The 16,977-nt window shown below is 43.6% G+C and overlaps 1 long non-coding RNA gene across 1 annotated transcript; it reads right to left on the reverse strand.

The window, feature by feature from the left end:
- Nucleotides 1-262: 262 nt before the first annotated feature.
- On the reverse strand, nucleotides 263-6,233 carry LOC140002380 (uncharacterized). Its single transcript, XR_011808751.1, has 2 exons — nucleotides 5,516-6,233; nucleotides 263-836 (listed from the first exon to the last, which is right to left on the reverse strand). It is a non-coding gene; the product is annotated as an uncharacterized lncRNA (long non-coding RNA).
- Between the last annotated feature and the right edge of the window lie 10,744 nt (nucleotides 6,234-16,977).

Here is a 16,977-nt window from a genome sequence, read left to right on the forward strand (position 1 = left end):
TAAATCCTGTGGCAGACTGCACATAACAACTGCTCTTTACCTTTCAAAGTCCTCAAGTGCCCAAGAGCCTGCAGACAGCACAAAACAGCATCCACCTGACCAGCACCTGCCCAGCTGCCTCAGCTTCCTCACTGCTCATCAGAGGAAGAATGACATTTCAAAGGCCTTCCGTCTACTGACCATCAACATCAATTAGCACGTTCAAAATAAGTACACAACGCGATGCAAATTGCTCTTCAGCAAGCCAAAGTGAAGACAATAGTTATTTTGACAAGACTAAGATTTAATTTGTAAAATTTGACATTCCATACAAATATGTCATAACACAAATACACCCAAAATATGCCAGTGTCTGAACTTATTTAACATGCAAAAAAAATCAATTAGAACACATAAAAAACAACCATAAGCTGCAATTTTACATTTATACATCAGAAGTGTCCTTTTTAAGGAAGTGGAAATAATTAATCAATAACATCTAAATACTGATTTATACTGCTAGAACATCTGTATACTCAAAAGCCAGAATTCTCTATTTGCCCACAGTCTGTAATGACAACTCTTCCACTTACTAACCCGTTGGGAGAACCAAAGGATTCGAGCTTTTTCACAACATCCGTTCCATCTGTCACAAAACCAAACACCACGTGTTTAAAGTCCAAGGCTTCTACTGTTTTGAGTGTTGTGAAGAACTGAGAGTTATTCGTAGCCCGACCCCTATTTGCCATCGACAGCAATCCAGGACCCGTGTGCTTCACTTCAAAGCTCTCTTCTTCAAATGCATCTCCATAAATTGACCGTCCACCTGTTCCACCATGGTTAGTTACATCACCTCCCTTAAAAAAAAAGCACAGCGTTTACTTTCAAGTCCCAAAGAACAAGATCATCACGAACATCGTGATGTTCAAGAACATCGACCAATAGCACAGTTACATTCTTTCCAAAATAAGAGTTTTTGTTCAAAAAACACAGGTAAAACCTCATTCTTAGTTATCACAAGTACTATAGTTACTTGGATATAAGGCTTTCCACCTTCAGCAGATTTGCTCGTGGTAACAAAGCATTACTGGAATGTTCCTCGTTTATCCTGAACACAGCATTTTATCTTTGTTCCACATGGCAACTACTCTAAGCGGGTCATTCCCACTTTCTGCTTCCTGCTTCACTCGGCCCTTACAACTGGCAACCACGATTATCTCTATTCTCACTTAGTCCCTGCAGGCACAAAACTGACCACCCAGAAAAAGTCATGGTACCACTGATCAGAACTTTCCTGCTTTTGTGCAGAAAGTTTAAAGAAAAGAACAACGAGAGTCATACTTCAGATTCACTTAATACCCAGTCAAGACTGGAGAGTTTTTCACTCTGATGACAAGCCATTTGTATATTGCTATCCATTTCTGAATTTGGAAACGATTGTGCCCTGCCTTGAGGGATGTAGCATTATGCAAAAGCATTCTTGTAGCATGTAAGGAATTCAGTTTATTTTACCTGTTTTAAGTCATTATACCTCCCACTGAATATTTGGAAGACTTTTAGGAACGAAGGGAAGGTATACGTGAGCAGATACCGATCTCCTATGCCTTCAGAAATTATGGGGATACTTTTTGAGAGACTGAATTTGATAACTAGTTATCAGCTCCAGTCCGCTCCTCATAACCAAAGTTTTGTTTTTGAAAGATGTGGGATTTGGAAAACAATGCTTTTCCTGTAACTGGCCAAGGCTACAAACGTGAAATTGAGGTTACTGGTGAAGCAAGCAACAAGCCTTAATACTTGTGACATTTCACAACCACTTCTTACTGAAGAGTGTAGAAGAAGTAGAAGAAGAGAGTCTGCTACATTTAAAGTACAGCCTGTTTTTTTCCCCCAATGTAACAATGTTGCAAAAAGAACCCCTAAAATCTGACAGAGTAAACAAAAAAGATGGTACTTAGTCCTGGTCTAGTACATATCACTCACAACTGTTTCAAGATAGGTAAAATGTTTTCTTCCCACCTAAGAAATCCCACCTACTCTCAGTTTAGAGCGTGGAAACACAGCAAAAACCATGGAGTTCGGGCCACAGGGTTACTGCGGAGCCTGGAGGAGGTGCAAACGAGGCTGCCACGTTCTGGGATATAACCACACAAGGCAGGCCATACCCCTTGGGGTCAGGGGCTGTTTCCACCCACAGTAGGGCTGCGCATACGGTCAGCGGAGCATGAAAAAACTAGAAGAACTGAATTACAATTTAAAGGAAGTATTGCTGAGAGTGGTCTCCCGAACCCACGGCACAGTCCGAAATCCCAACGGTGTTATCAGGCTAGTTATATAAACTTTTTTTTGGGGGGGAAGAGGGCTTCTCGTCATGAACACAGTAAGGACTGCATTCAGCTACTGAACTGTTACTGCACTGAATAACTACATACAATAATAACAAATAATAACAATCAAAAAGACCTTACCTAGCACTAAACTATAGGCTTGAGGTGAAAGCCGCATTACATTGAAAACAAGAGAGAAAGATGTGGTAGGAAGGTACGCATTTTAAACTCAGACAAGGTATTTTCTTTAGGAAAACCTCCTGACTGTGCCGATTCAGAAAACAGCCAGAAGAACCAAGTTGTTCATTACGAAGCAAACTGCAGTTTCTGTCTTAAACCTAATAACTAAAGTGCATACATAGGTTAGGTGTGTGTCTCCTTTAAATCAGGATAAGGAAGTATTTACATAGGCACAGGTAGAAGCATAGGGAAGAAAGGCTGCCTTGCTGCTTTTCCATCCATCTCAAACACTCATTGAAGAGAGCTGATACAAGTCTTAATAACATAGCCTTTATTGATGACACTGGAAAGATGTTTTGAAGCAACCAGTTTTCCATAAACAGGAAAGGAAATTTTGCTTGCTATGATGTAATTACATAAAATCTGTGTAAGTCACTAGTATAAAAAGGAAAAAACAAACACGTGTAGTTGGTAACACAGTACCATCAGGAATTCCTGAGCAACTGCATTTTCAATAGAAAAGGGAAAAATAAAACAGGTGTGCATGAACAGAACTCAACGGTATAAAACAATCAGGTGTATGTTATAAGGAATTCTGATGACTTGTGAACTCAGTTCTTGAGGATGACTAAAGAAATAGATCCTAGCAGGATCAAACCACATATATTTACACTCACAGTGTAAAAGTAATATTGCCAGTTAATTGAAATATGCATTTCCATTACTGTTCTAGACGTTAAAGAAGCTAAATTTAAACCTCAGGTGTTCACATTTGTAACAAAATTCCTCTTGCATCCTGAATAATTAAGGCAAAGTATGTTATCTTTTGAAAATACCTTGTATATAGTTTCTGCATAAAAATATGAAATAAAAATAAAACTATATATATATATTTAATGGAACACTGTTATGTATGGTCCAGCAGAACAAGGCACAAAAAGTGAATACAATGCAAAAGCATATATAAAAGTTAATGAGTTACTCTGAATGGAATATAGCAAAATTCAAGTAGTTCTGAGCATGCTCATTTCCTGCAGTAGGAATATAGACTTCATACAGATATTTCATGCTAAGTCCGATGTACAGATTCATCATGTAAGCACAAACGATCAGAAGCAGGTCATTTGTACAGTGACTGTATCTAGAAATAAGATACTTTTCAAACCATCTGAAACCAGGCTCCTTAATGAGACTATTTGACCTGAAATCTGGGCATGTTTGTTTTGTTTTGTTTTTCCATGAGGTGAGGTATGTTTGGTTTCTTGCCCTAGACACTTGAAGTTTTATATTCATGCTTAATCTGCACATCAATACTTTCATTAATATAAATGACACTCTGTGTCCGTAACATTGGACACATTTGCAAAGTGTGTCTTTGCCGGTATTCACAAGCATATTCTCCATCTAAAATTCCACAGAGATTACTGTGCACAGTGGCACACTTGTACCAATTCTACTGCATTATCAGGGTCTGAAACCTTTCAGGTGAGCTGATATTTAATTTAGTCTATAAGTGTGGTCTATTTATCAACAAATAAGTATACATGTACACGTACAGAGAATGGAAAATTCCAAAATATCTCAGTCTGATTGAAAGGCATGCATCATAATCTATTATCTCATTGCAGCCTCAAAGTCCCTCCCCACGAGTACGATGTATAACATTTCCATAAAGAACAGGGAGAGCAGAAAAGTCTTCACTTCCTTCCCAAAGTTTCAGCTAGTTTCTTCAGTCTTTTCTTCAGCTCTAGAGGAAGCTTCTCATAGCAGGTTTTGCAGACAGGCTTCATATCAAATTCTCATATCAAACTAGAAGCTATTTTTAAATATGTATTTAAAATCCGAGCTCCCAACATCGGATCAAAAAGCAGGTTTTGTCTGTGAACTCCAAACTACTGGAGGTAGTTAGGCCCAACGACGCAAAACATGAATCAACGGTCTGCATTCGAAATACACTCAAATTGCTACTCCCCACCCCTCCCCCACCCCCAAGTGATCTATGTAAAACTTTAAGTGAATTTCAATGAAAACAGGCCTCCGCGTTTTCGGTCCATCTTTTCAGGTATCACTGACACGCCAGAGCGGACTCACGCTTGACACCTTGCGGACAGGGATGAAAAGCAACCTCAAAAGAAACGCTTGCAGCCTTGGCAGACCCTTCCCTCCGAAATCAACACAACAAGGAAACCAGTAACTATTCCCTCGGTGGACTGTGCTACACAGTCAGCTGTAAGCATCGCTCGAAAGTCAAAACTAAACGCGTCCGGTGGCCTTGAGCACAAGAAGAGGAGAGGAAGTATTTTGTGTCGAGGCCACCGGGGAGTATCAACACTGTGGGAACGTATCTGTGCACCTGGCGGCGATGCACTTGACGCTGTCTAGCCCAAACAGTGCCCAAGTCGAACCCACAAAGTCACAGGACAGCTTTGCTGCTGCTGCTGCTGCTGGGAAAGGCACCAACCAAAGGCACAGCCCCTGCACGCAGTCCCTACCGGATCACGCTTAGCTCGGGCACATTCACGCCGCTTCAAAGCAACTCCGAGCGGCAGGCCGGGATCTTTCAGGATTAGGGCCCGCTGAATCGCATCAGGCGGCTGAGCGTTTCCCAGCTAAAATGGGCACGGGTGGCGTTTGTCACCCCCGGGCCCGCTGGCTGACAGGGAGCGGAGCTGTGCGCCCCCAGCCCCCCTCGCTCGGCGCTGTCGCTTCAGCGAGCGGCCGGCCAGAAACCTCCACGGCGCCGCACGGAAAGGACACTGAAACTTGAAGGCGGCGCGGTGCTTCGTTTGTGAAGGAAAGTACCTCTCCCTCGCTCCGGCCCCGAGGAAAGCCCTGCTATAAAACCCCTCCTGTCCGTGAGGCGCCGCGGGGCAGGGGCAGGGGCAGCCCCAACCCTCCCCTCACGACGCCGGCCACCCCCCTAGCCCCCCACCCCACCCGGGACCCCACCGGGACCCCACCGGGACCCCACCGGGACCCCCTCCGCCTCCCCCCCCGCCGGCCAAGGGAAGCGGCGAGGCCTCGCTCACCTCTCTCCGAGAAGCCGCAGAGGCCTGCACGGAGGCGACACAGCGCTCCACCTCGGCCTTGCTGCGCCTCAACATGGCGACCGCAGCAGCGCCGAGCCCGGCCGGGCTCCGCTCCGCTCCGCTCCGCTCCCGTGCCGCGCCGCGCCGCCGCAGCGGCACAAACAAACAGCTCCAGGCGGGGCACCGGCCGCGCCCGAGGAACGCCGCGCACGCAGCGCGCTACGCACACTGCGCACACTGCGCACACTGCGCACGCCCCCGCTGAATGCGCAGGAGCCGTTGCCACAGTGCGGGGAGGGGAGGGGCGAGGCTGTGACGCATGCGCGGGGCGGCCGCTGGGGCTCCCTGACAGGGCTTTAGGAACTGAGTTTGCAAAGGGTCCCTCAGAAAGTAGCTGGGAGCAGCCCTGAAGACGCGCAGGCTGCAGAGTTTGAGACACGAGCTGTAACTTATTCTTTTGGATGGATTGATTTAATTTTGTAAGCCGTAAGGCGGTTGCCCCGCGGCTTGCTGGAGGTGTGCCCCTCTCGCTTTTCTGCAAGTTCCAGGCACTTTGCTCAAATGGAGGCCACTGGGCTGTCCCCAAATGGTGTGATATCTCTGTGGACAGGCTGCGTTAAAAATTCATCCCCTCCTCAGTCTCTAGCGTCCCACTGACATGCACAAGTTTCCTGCTGGACCTAAGCACTACCCACATCTCCACAACTCCTCCCGCCTTTATAAAAAAAAAAAAAAATAATAAAGTATTGATTCAAAGATCGAAGCCGAAATTCCTTTAAGTGGTATATTCTTTATTGCAGCGCTGGATGCACGGGGGATCTCTCCACCTATCGTGCATACCCAAAGCGGAAAGCAGTCTTGAATTTATACAATCAATCTATCAATATTCTACAAGCGCCTATACATATGCATTACCTATCCCCGCCTTCCCTCGCTTCTCATGCTAATTAGCCTTTTGGCACCTTGCACCTGCGTAGAGCCTCCCAAGAATTGTGGGCAGGGGTCTTTGGGACGTGGGCAGGGGTCTTTGGGAGGAAGACCCCGAGTCTTCCTCACAGTGTACTTTTCACCTTTGGTCAGGAATCTGCTGAATTGGCACGTTTCTTAATTGCGAGAGCTGGTTGTTGCCAATTCTTCCGTTTGTTGTATCTTTATAATGAATTCCAATGCCCAATTTTGAGATTTATAGTCCTTCCATTTGTTTCTCTGTCCGTCTGCCGCTTCCTTATCATGAGTTCCAGTGTCTTGTTTCGAGATATACAGTCCTTGTCTGGGGATTGTCCTTGCCTCCCCAATGCCTCCCCAATACCTCCTTAATCAATCCCCCCTTTTCTTTTCCCATGCAAATTCTTTTGCATCAGATACTTTCATTATTTACAGTAACAAAACAAAGCAGGCATCTAAACAACATGCACACAAATATTCCTAACACTACTAATGTTATAGAGCAATGAACACTTGTTTCAAACATTGGAAATTGGGCAACCAGGAGGTTAACTTATTCCATATTTCACTAAAACTCCATGAAAGATCATCTTTACTGATCTCATGTAGGACCCTTGTCTGCTTCCATATTTCTTCCAGGTCGGTAGAGATCCTTCCACTCTGATCTACATACATACAACAACTTGTATTTATTACTGTACAGACTCCCCCTTGAGCGGCCAGTAACAAGTCTAGGGCCATCCGATTTTGTAATACTACCTGTGATAAACTAGATATCTCTTCTTGTTGAGCCTTTATAGCATCCAGAGGTTTGTTTTCTAACTTCTCTATAATTGCAGAAATATTAACTATCGCCTTTTCCAATTCACTCACTCCTAACCATGGGATAAACCATCGAACAAAACTATGAAAAGCAGTGTGTCTCTCTATCAATGGATTGTTAATTTTTTGTCTAATTCTCCGGATATGATTTCTCAAATAACCTCGAGGCGCTACATCATGTATGGTCAAATTGGGGACTACTGCTCCAAGAGTGCAAGTTCCCTTCCAATTCTCGGGCAAGACCTTACAGGCTGTATCATTGCATAACCAATACCACCCTTTTCCTTCTGGAACCGTCCAGCTGGTTGAATTTGCCCAACTGCTAGTTGTACTAATATCAATTGTTTGATTACAAGATGTCTGATTTCCCACATAAGTAGTACCCGTATTTATACAATCCTGTTTTCCCATACCCTTAGGCGGGTTACGCCTTTGTACACATACATAGTAAGATTCCAATGGCACGAAGCTACTAACTTCTAGTTCCAAAACTTCTTCATATTTTTGACCCCAAGATGTGTTTTCCCACAAATTAGTCCAAGGTAAGTTTGCAGGCAAGGGAATCCTGATTAACGATACACCCTTATTCCCATGCTGTGGCAGATGGGTGCATACCCAACAGTTCGTCTTATTAATCACTTGAGATACAGTTTGTATTAAGGTCAGGTGTAAGTTCTCGTCCCAAACTGCCCACCCCGAATCTGAGAACCACACCCCTGCAATCATTAGGATCTGGAAAACCATAATTTTGTTGGTCCAATTGGAGTGGTGGTCCATATCCTCACCAGGGCCTTCTTCACCCTTGAATCGTGGATCCAAGCTGCTTGCTCCTTAATCTTAATGGCGGTGTGTGTTGTCAGTAATACCTGGTATGGTCCTGTCCACTTTCCTTCCGTTTTTCCTCTAGGGGTTGTCCTGAAAAAGTCTTTATATATATAATCCCTGAGCTTAAAAGGGTGGATTGGTTGATCCAACCGTCTAGCCCAGGTCCTGAGAACAAATTTATGTACTTTATTTAATTATTTCTGAAGTTCAGTTATATATGCATATGAATATTCTAATCCTAACTGTGTTCGATCCTCTCCACTAAATAGAAATGGATACGGCCTTCCATATAAGATTTCAAAGGGACTCAAATTCCCTTTTATTCTAGGTTTAACTCAAATTCTAAGTAATGCTAAAGGGAGGGATTGAGGTCATGACAAATTAGATTCTTGTCCGATTTTAGTGTTTAATTAAATGTTTCATTTTTTCTACCTGTCCACTTGCCTGCGGTCTATAAAGAGTATGCAGTTGTCTTTAGAATATCTTTAGAATCTTACTTATCTGTTGTACCACTTGCACACTGTCCTGGTTTCAGTTAGCACAGAATTAATTTTCTTCCTAGTAGCTGGTGGAATGCTGTGTTTTGGCTTAGGATGAGAAGAGTGCTGATAACACCCCGATGCTTTAATTGTTGCAGAGCAGTGCTTATACTAAGCCAAGGACATCTCAGCCTTTTGCTCTGTCCTGCCAACGGGCAGGCTGGGGGTGCAGTAAGAGCTGGGAGGGGACAGACCCAGGACAGGTGACCCAAACTAGCCAAAGGGGTATTCCATACCATCTGACGTCATGCTAAACAATATATAGGGGTGGCTAGCCGGGGGGAGGGGGCCGGACTGCTCGGGGAGAGGCTGGGCATCGGTCAGCGAGTGGTGAGCAATTGCATTGTGCATCACTTGTTTGTACATACTATTACTTTCGTATTATCACCATTGTATCATTATTATTATTATTGTTATTATTATTTTTGTTATTATTATTTTCCTGTCTTACTAAACTGTCTTTATCTCAACTCACGGGCTTCACTCTCCATTTCTCTCCCCCGTCCCAGAGAGGGAGGGGGGAGGGTGAGCGAACGGCTGCGTGGTGTTTAGCTGCCGGCCGGGTTAAACCACGACACACACAAAAATGTGAAACTCTATCAGAAGACATTGCTACTGGAATCCCAAAGCATGGTATTATTTCATTTAACAAGACTTTAACCACTTCTTCTTGCTTTGTTTGTTCGACAGGGAAAGGCTTCAGGCCTTCCTGAAATCATGTCAGTCAGAACCAGTAAGTAACAAAACCCCCCTTTTCTAGGGAGTTCTGAAAAAATCAATTTACCACTGTTGTCCCAGATAATTTCCTTTACCAATTATTCCAAATTTTATTCTATTCCTGGTATTGGGGATATTACGTAAACAGATGCTACATTGTTAAGTTACTTGTTTTATTGTTGTGTATAAATTTCATCCCACTAATATCTGACTCATGCTCTTATGCAATGTGTCAGCTCCCCGATGTGTTTTATTGTGTTCTGTAAGAAGTATGGGCCATATCAAATTAGAGGGTATTATTACACAGTTATCTTTTAAATATACTCATCTATCTGGTTTCATTTTACCTTTCAAATCTTCAATTAATTTTAAGTCTTCTTTTGTATAATTTGGCTTTTTGGTTCATATATATAGTTTGGATTTTACCGTCTGGTATTAAAGACAATGCCTTCACCTCAGTTATTTCAGCTGCCTGTTTAGCCTCCTGATCTGCCAATCGATTTCCAATTTCAAAATCAGAGTTTCCCTTTTGGTGTCCTTGACAATGCATCATAGCTACCTTTTCTGATTGTTTTACAGCCTGTAACAATTTTAAAATTTCTTCAGCATGTTTTCTTTTTGTTTTCCCTGAGCAGTCAGCAATCCACGTTCTTTCCATATCGCTCCATGAGCATGTACCACGCCGAATGCATATTTAGAGTCTGTCCAAATACTTATTTTCCTTCCTGCTGCTAGTTCCAGTGCTCGTGTAAGAGCAATTATCTCTGCTTTCTGGGTGGACGTCCCAGGGGGTAATGGTTTGGACTTGATTACCTGTTGAGTGGTTGTAATGGCGTACCCTGCCTTACGTTGTCCTTGTTTCACAAAGCTGCTCCCATCAGTATACCAAGATTCGTCAGCATCTTCTAAAGGTTCTTCCTTAAGATCGGGTCGACTAGAATACACAGTCTCTATTGTTTCTATACAATCATGAGTTATAGGTTCATCCAGAGTTCCGCTAAGGAAAGAAGCTGGATTTACGACGTTAGTGACCACAATTTCCACATCATCTTGTTCTACTAATATTGCTTGATATTTTAAAAATCTTTGTGGTGAAAGCCAATGATTTCCTTTTTGTTCCAAAACTGTTGAGACCGTATGGGAGACTAACACTGTCATTTTCTGTCCCATTGTAAACTTCCGAGCTTCTTGTATATTGATAACAACAGCTGCAACAGCTCGAAGGCATCCGGGCCATCCTTCACTTACTTCATCTAATTGTTTAGAGAAGTAAGCTACTGCTCGTTTATAGGGACCCAGTCTTTGTGCTAGTACTCCCAAAGCTATCCCTTGTCTCTCATGAGAAAACAACCAAAAGGGTTTCGAGAGATCCGGTAATCCCAAAGCTGGAGCTTGCATCAATTCTTGTTTAAGTTTTTTTAAAGGCGTTTCGTGCTTCTCCAGTCCAGACTAACTTTGACTGATTACTCTTTATCAATTCACATAGAGGCTTTACCAATCGTCCATAATTATAAATCCAAAGGCGACACCAACCTGTCATTCCTAAAAAGGTTTGTAGCTCCTTTACCGTTTGAGGTTCTGGAGTCCGGCAAATGACTTCCTTATGTTCAGTTCCTAGTTCTCGTTGTCCTCCCGAAATTTCAAATCCCAGATAGGTCACACTTTGTTGAGCCAGCTGGACTTTCTGTCAAGAGACTTGATATCCATTTTAAACCCAGAAAATTAAGAAAACTTATAGTCCATTGAATACAGCTCCCTTTAGTCTCGGTAGCTATTAAGAGATCATCTACATATTGGAACAAAGCACCTTCAGTGTCCGGAGGCATCCATGTTTCGAGTTCCCTTGCTAATTGGTTTCCAAAAATAGTGGGGCTATTCTTGAATCCTTGAGGTAGTAATGTCCACGTAAGCTGCGTCTTTCTGCCTGAATTGGGATTTTCCCATTCAAAGGCAAATAGGTTTTGGCTTTCTGTGGCTAAGCCTAGGCAGAAGAAGGCGTCTTTTAAATCCAGTACGGTAAACCAGACTTGACTATTCTTTAATTTAGTCGGCAAAGTATAAGGGTTTGCCACTACTGGATGTATATCCTCAGTGATTTTACTTATGGCCCTCAAATCCTGAACTAACCTATAGCTTTTTTCATCTGCCTTTTTAATTGGCAATATGGGTGTATTGTATTCTGATTCACATTCAATCAATAATCCATACTGTAAACATTTATCAATTATCTCTTTAATTCCTTTCCTATCTTCTATCCTCAAAGGATATTACTTAACCTTAACGGGTTTCTCTCCTGGCTTTAATTTAATAATTATTAAGGTCACATTTTTTTGCTCTTCCAGGGACTTCGGTAGCCCAAACTCCTGGACATATTGATCTGTGATCTCTAAAGGTATTTCACTTTTAGGGTCAGTTTGTATGAGTGCCAAGCTTAACACATTTGTTAGTTGTTCTTCTCCTATTCTTAACTTCATTTTCCCTTTTTCAACGACAATTTCTGCTCCTAATTGCTCTAATAAATCTCTACCTAAGAGTGCCCATGAAGAGTTAGGCGTATATAAAAATCTGTGTATGCCCCATTGTTTCCCTAACTTGTACTTCAAAGGTTCACAAAAATAAGCCTTTTCGGTTACACCTTGTCCTGGTTTCAGTTAGAATAGAGTTAATTTTTTTCTTAGGATGAGAAGAGTGCTGATAACACCCCGATGTTTTAATTGTTGCAGAGCAGTGCTTATACCAAGCCAAGGACATCTCAGCTTCTTGCTCTGTCCTGCCAACAGGCAGGCTGGGGGTGCAGTAAGAGCTGGGAAGGGACAGACCCAGGACAGGTGACCCAAACTAGCCAAAGGGGTATTCCATACCATCTGACGTCATGCTAAACAATATATAGGGGTGGCTAGCCGGGGGGAGGGGGCCGGACTGCTCGGGGTTAGGCTGGGCATTGGTCAGCGGGTGGTAAGCAATTGCATTGTGCATCACTTGTTTGTACATATTATTAGTAGTGGTACTATTATCATCATTGTATTATTACTATTACTATTATTATTATTATTATTATTATTATTATTTTGTCTTATTAAACTGTCTTTATCTCAACTCACGGGCTTCACTTTCCATTTCTCTCCCCCGTCTCAGAGAGGGAGGGGGAGGGGGAGCGAACGGCTGCGTGGTGTTTAGCTGCCAGCCGGGTTAAACCACAACACACCTTTTACCCTAATATAATAATTCTGTGAAGGCATTAATGCTTGATTTAGAACTGAATACGTTGCCCCATATCAATAAGAAATTTCACTTCCATTCCTCCCCTAGCTTCATTATAATCAGTGGAGGATCCGCTAGGGTAGATTCCCCAGGTCCCCGTTATTCCTGTTGAAATCAGGGACCAATGATTACCCTAGAAAAAGGCTAGTCAATTTGTCCTCCGAAGCCAGGTCCAAACCATTTTGTTTTATTTATTTATTTATTTATTTTCATTACATTTCAGAGTTGGTCCAAAAATTCCACAGGGGTTTCTTTTAGACCTTGTTGGAAGCATATTCTCAATTCCCAATTCATCCAGATTTTAGTATTTACTTAGCCGTTCATAATTTTAGGGATGATTAGGGTCTCAGTGGGGTCGGTCAGGGGAATGCAGTTGTCCACAGTTCCCTGAGCGGTCCCATCGGTAATCTGAGCTTGCACATGAACTCAGGTTGTTTTAAGAGTTAACTGTTTTTCTGTTTCCATAACAACTCTCTCTCGGACCCATCATGATCCATTTGCCCCGAAGGGCTAACACCCATGATTTTAAGATCTCTGCCTAGAGCAGAGGCAGAACTATTAACATTCCTACATCCTCTTTCCCTGCTCATTCAACTTCAAACACCTTTAACACTTTCAACAACCCTTTTAACACTTCCTTTATCTTTCTCCAGCCTCTACTTCTCTAATGCCAACATCAAAGGCTCAGTCAGGGGCCAACTTAATTCCGTACCTTTTCCCACCAAGATGCTGAAACAACATCAGTATACAACATTTCATCCTATTCTCCTTCTCAAAACCAACATTAACTGTAGCAAAACATTAGAGTTTAAAGTTCCATTTAGGGGCCACTTTTCTCCACATTCCAGCTTATAAAGCGGCCACCATTGATTACAATATTTTATCAATGTTTTCCTGTTCACACTTCCACCGGCAGATCCTCCAATATCCTTCCAGTGACTCAAAACACATCCTAACGCACTTTTCTTAGGAATTTCACTGCTTACTCGCCCCCCCATTTTCCAGTTTACACTTTCAGAATACACGTGTTACTTACAAAAGCGTATCACAAAAACGTATCACTCACAAAATTACAGGCACGCAATATCTTTCAGTAGCGATGTCACAAAGCTACTATTACCAGCAATATTGCTAAAATCACAATAACAATAGTCAGAGTCAAATTCCACATGCGATAAGTCAGAAAACCGAACTGTGTAACACCATAACGATATCTTTCTTATAACAATGCCACGAACCTACTATTACCACCAGAAAAATAGCCAAAATCACAGTAACAATAACCAGAGTTAAATACCATACTCCATGAGTCAGAAAACCGAAATAAACAACACAATTCCAGATGGACCTTAAAGCGAGCTCTTTCCTTAAGGTCCCCAAATATACTTATGGTGCTTACCACAAAGTATATACCAAACACTGCCTCGCAGAAGATCACCTTCCGACTTACAGACAGTTCCAGATACAGATGGACCTCAAGGTCCCCAGATATACTTGTGGTACTAACCACAAAGTATATACCAAATACTGTCCTGCAGAAGTCACCTTCCGACTTACTGGACAGTCCCAGATGACCGGTCTACCAGAAAACCAAACCAGAATAAAGAATATACTCACTTACAATGATGGGGTCCTTGTCTGCCTCCGCAGTGATCCGGTGAGTCGAGGAGTCCCTCCGGGAAATCCCGGGGGTACCCTAGGGAGTCCTGTCCCCAGCGGGCCTGCGGTCCGGCAGAGAGGTAGTCCCATCTGGGGTGCCAGATTGATTCAAAGATCGAAGCCGAAATTCCTTTAAGTGGTATATTCTTTATTGCAGCGCTGGATGCACGGGGGATCTCTCCACCTATCATGCATACCCAAAGCGGAAAGCAGTCTTGAATTTATACAATCAATCTATCAATATTCTACAAGCGCCTATACATATGCATTACCTATCCCCGCCTTCCCTCGCTTCTCATGCTAATTAGCCTTTTGGCACCTTGCACCTGCGTAGAGCCTCCCAAGAATTGTGGGCAGGGGTCTTTGGGAGGAAGACCCCGAGTCTTCCTCACAGTGTACTTTTCACCTTTGGTCAGGAATCTGATGAATTGGCACATTTCTTAATTGCAAGAGCTGGTTGTTGCCAATTCTTCCGTTTGTTGTATCTTTATAATGAATTCCAATGTCCAATTTTGAGATTTATAGTCCTTACGTTTGTTTCTCTGTCCGTCTGCCGCTTCCTTATCATGAGTTCCAGTGTCTTGTTTCGAGATATACAGTCCATGTCTGGGGATTGTCCTTGCCTCCCCAATGCCTCCCCAATACCTCCTTAATCAGTATCCACCTTGTTTCTGTAAGCAGCAGCCACCTGACACCCTGCCGGAGTTAACCCTCTGTTTTATTATTTGCCCTATTAATGGGGATTTCTTTACACATTGGCTTTAATTCCATAAGAAGAAACAGCATTTTTTTCCCCTCTTCTTTTTAAATGACGAGGATTACAAAGTTTGTCAACACCTGCCAGGCTGAGGATTAAAAGTCTTAGTGCTGGTGCAGAGGAGAACCTGAGAGCTGGCTCGGGAGTCACTGGAGGAAATCTTTGCTTTTCGTGATGTGAAATTGCCTTCATGCAGACCAGGTCAAGCGCCTTGACGCTGGTCAGCATCTCTGTGGAACTGGCACCGTGTTGTCCCCACTGGTTGCAGCACCAGGAGGGTAGCCCGCCCGGCAGGACAGCAGTTGACCATATTCATTGCTAACCTTCCAACCAGACCACACTCAGCTTGGCTCACTACATGTTTTGATACCTTGGTGGGAACTGAGCTCAGGATTTGCCGCTGCTGGAGGCAGGAAGGCTTTAGGCTCAGCTCCTTCCCCCTACAGCTACATCCATTGGGCTTTCGGAAGCGCTCCCTACTGTTATTCTAAGCAGGAGCTTCAAAAGGAATCTCTCTTCCTCGTGCATGATTGATCCCATGCAGTAATGTCGTGGTTTAACCCGGCCGGCAGTTAAACACCACGCAGCCGTTCGCTCACCCTCCCCCCTCCCTCTCTGGGACGGGGGAGAGAAATGGAAAGTGAAGCCCGTGAGTTGAGATAAAGACAGTTTAATAAGACAGGAAAATAATAATAACAAAATAATAATAACAATAATAACAATAATAATACAATGGTGATAATAGGGAAATAATAATAATATGTACAAACAAGTGATGCACAATGCAATTGCTCACCACTCGCTGACGGATGCCCAGCCTAACCCCGAGCAGTCCGGCCCCCTCCACCCGGCTAGCCACCCCTATATATTGTTTAGCATGACGTCAGATGGTATGGAATACCCCTTTGGCTAGTTTGGGTCACCTGTCCTGGGTCTGTCCCCTCCCAGCTCTTACTGCACCCCCAGCCTGCCCGTTGGCAGGACAGAGCAAAAGGCTGAGATGTCCTTGGCTTAGTATAAGCACTGCTCTGCAACAATTAAAGCATCGGGGTGTTATCAGCACTCTTCTCATCCTAAGCCAAAACACAGCATTCCACCAGCTACTATGAAAAAAATTAATTCTGTTCTAACTGAAACCAGGACACCTCAGCAATAGGACCTCAGCAACAGGACCTCAGCATTGTGACCTCAGCAATAGGACCTCAGCAATAGGACCTCAGCAATAGGACCTCAGCAATAGGACCTCAGCATTGTGAACTCAGCAATAGGACCTCAGCATTGTGACCTCAGCAATAGGACCTCAGCACTGTGACCTCAGCAAAAGGACCTCAGTATTGTGACCTCAGCAATAGGACCTCAGCAATAGGACCTCAGCAATAGGACCTCAGCATTGTGAACTCAGCAATAGGACCTCAGCAATAGGACATCAGCATTGTGACCTCAGCAATAGGACCTCAGCAATAGGACCTCAGCATTGTGATCTCAGCAATAGGACCTCAGCATTGTGACCTCAGCATTGTGACCTCAGCAATAGGAGCTCAGAATTGTGACCTCAGCAATAGGACCTCAGCAATAGGACCTCAGCATGGTGACCTCAGCATTGTGAACTCAGCAATAGGACCTCAGCAATAAGACGTCAGCAATAGGACCACAGCATTGTGAACTCAGCAATAGGACCTCAGTAATAGGACCGCAGCAATAAGACCTCAGCATTGGGACCTCAGCAATAGGACCTCAGCATTGTGACCTCAGCATTGTGACCTCCGCATTGTGACCTCAACAATAGGACCTAAGCAATAGGACCTCAGCATTGTGACCTCAGCAATAGGACCTCATCAATAGGACCTCAGCAATAGGACCTCAGCATTGTGACCTCAGCAATAGGACCTCAGCATTGTGACCTCAGAATTGTGACCTCAGCAATAGGACCTCAGCAT

Source organism: Anas platyrhynchos, chromosome 4, assembly GCF_047663525.1.
Source record: "Anas platyrhynchos isolate ZD024472 breed Pekin duck chromosome 4, IASCAAS_PekinDuck_T2T, whole genome shotgun sequence".
NCBI lineage: Eukaryota > Metazoa > Chordata > Aves > Anseriformes > Anatidae > Anas > Anas platyrhynchos.